This window comes from Eulemur rufifrons, unplaced genomic scaffold (genome assembly GCF_041146395.1).
Source record: "Eulemur rufifrons isolate Redbay unplaced genomic scaffold, OSU_ERuf_1 scaffold_607, whole genome shotgun sequence".
Taxonomy (NCBI): Eukaryota; Metazoa; Chordata; class Mammalia; order Primates; family Lemuridae; genus Eulemur; species Eulemur rufifrons.
The window spans coordinates 1-2,500 of record NW_027183389.1 but is presented as its reverse complement, the minus strand read 5'-3'; the positions used below and the strand labels follow the sequence as shown (position 1 = coordinate 2,500).

Genomic DNA, 2,500 nt, shown 5'->3' with positions numbered 1-2,500 from the left:
CGCCGCCAGAGGGCGCTGCGGTTGCGGGCTCCTCGACAACCTCTCCCTCGTACCTCAATACGTGTCCGAAGGTGGGATTTTTTATTTTTCTTTCCCCCTCCACCACCACCCCCCGCCCGCCGCCGCCTAGCCCGCCTCCGCCGCCTAGCCCGCCGCCGCCTAGCCCGCCTCCGCCGCCTAGCCCGCCGCCGCCTAGCCCGCCTCCGCCGCCTAGCCCGCCGCCGCCTAGCCCGCCTCCGCCGCCGCCTAGCCCTCCGCCGCCGCCGCCTAGCCCGCCGACGCCTAGCCCGCCGCCGCCGCCGCCTAGCCCTCCTCCTCCTCCTCCTCCTCCTCCTCCTCCTCCTCCTCCTCCTCCTCCTCCTCCTCCTCCTCCTCCTCCTCCTCCTCCTCCTCCTCCTCCTCCCTCCTCCTCCTCGACCTCCGCCGGTTTCGTGCTGGGATCCCATGGTCCTTGGGGTTGACCAGATGTCCCGTCGCACTTAGTCTCTGCGGGGCTGGCCCCATCGATGCTATGGGGGGGGATCACCGCCAGGGGGCGCTGCGGTTGCGGGCTTCTCGACTCCCTCTCCTTCCCCACCCCTCCGCTCGCCCGCTCCTCCTTTCTTTACTCCCTATCGCCCCGCCCCCTTTTTTCTCCACACACACGCAATTATCACGCTCACGAACTATCCCGGGACCTGGCGTGACTTTCATCGCAATCTCCCCCCCCCCCGGACACACACACATAGAGACACACCCTCCCGGCAGGGAGCACCCTGAGTGGTCGTGCAGATGTCGCTGCTGCATGCGGCCTCCGCATGGGTTCGCTGGTTGACCAGATGTCTGGTCCTTGGGTGGTTGACCAGATGTCTGGTCTGTGGTTGTCATCCTGACAGGGAGGCTTCGGGACGGATTTGGTCTCTCTGGCCTCGCTGCCCCTAGGGATCACCCTGCGATCGGTATTCTTCTCGCGCGGGGCGAGGGGGCGCTCCGGAGCATTCCTCTCCTCTCGGAGTTTCTGTCTGCAGTCTCTCGACTTGCTCTCACTCCCCTACCCTGCTGTGTGACTTTCTTTTTGGTCCTTTCATTTTATCTATTCTCTCTTTGCCTTTTCCTGCCCGCCTTTCCGCTCCCCCCCCCCCCCCGGATTCATGGTTTCACGTCACGCGGGTGACGTGCCGACACACCAGGAGGCCCTTCTCACACGTGCGCGTGAACACGCAATCAACACGTTTATGAACTAGAAAGGGATCTGGTGTGACTTTGCTATTATTTCCCCTCCCCTCCTCCCCGCGCTGAGAATGAGTTTCCCCGGGCTCGTGTGCCCGCCTGGGAATCGGCTGCAGACGCCATGGCCCCGGGTCGACCACATGTTGCCCTGGGGTCCACCAGATGTCTCTGGCGAATTGGGGCCCTAGGGTGCTTGTGACGGTGTGGTCACTAGGTGTCGCTCTGGGCTCAGTATTCTTCCTTCTCGCTGTGACTTTGGTCTCTTTTTTTCGAAATTTCTTTCTTTCTTCCTCTTTTGCCCTGTTTCCATTTTCCCTTCTTAATCTCTTTCTCTCTTTTTGTTGCTTTTTTTCCACGGCAGATGGGTGATGTGTGTGTGGAGGAAACGCGGCGTCAGGGAGAAGACACATCTCACACGTGCTCGGGAACACCCGATCGTCACGCTTCTGAGTACCGACCGATGGATCTGGTCCCGAATTTTTTAATAGTTTTCTCCTCTCTCTCTCTCTCTCTCTCTCTCTCTCTCTCTCTCTCTCTCCCCCCCCCTTCCTTCTCTTTCCTTTCTCTCCCTTCCTTTCTTTCTTTCTCTCGCTCTCTCGCTCTCGCTCTTCTTTTCTTTCTGACAGAGTCTCTCGTTCTGTTGCCCTGGCTAGAGTGCCATGGCGTCAGCCTAGCTCACAGCAATCTCAAACTCCTGGGCTCAAGCGATCAGACTGCCTCAGCCTCCCGAGTAGCTGGGATTACAGGCATGTGCCAGCATGCCCAGCTAATTGGATATACGTGTGTGTGTGTGTGTGTGTGTGTGTGTGTATATATATATATATATTTTTTTTTTTTTTTTTTTGAAACAGAGTCTCACTCTGTTGCCCAGACTAGAGTGCCGTGGCGTCAGCCTAGCTCACAGCAACCTCAAACTCCTGGGCTCAAGCGATCCTACTGCCCCAGCCTCCCGAGTACCTGGGACTACAGGCATGCGCCACCGTGCCCGGCTAATATTTTTCTGTATATATTTTTAGATACTGTTTCTGTATATATTTTTAGATATATAGTTTCTTTCTATTTTTAGTAGAGATGGGGGTCTCGCTCTTGCTCAGGCTGGTCTCGAACTCCCGACCTTGAGCGATCCACCCGCCTCTACCTCCCAGAGTGCTAGGATTACAGGCGTGAGCCACCCCGCCTGGCGTGTACGTTCTGTATTCACAGCCAGACGGAAGGCAGGGAGAATGTTACCCTTTCAAAGCCCGCCCTGCTCGCCTCTCAGCCCACCGATGGCACTCTGAATCCCGTGGCA

General features: G+C 58.2%; 1 pseudogene; it reads right to left on the bottom strand.

Moving 5' to 3' along the window:
• Nucleotides 1-1,139: 1,139 nt before the first annotated feature.
• On the bottom strand, nt 1,140-1,231 carry LOC138380632 (small nucleolar RNA U13; annotated as a pseudogene).
• Between the last annotated feature and the right edge of the window lie 1,269 nt (nt 1,232-2,500).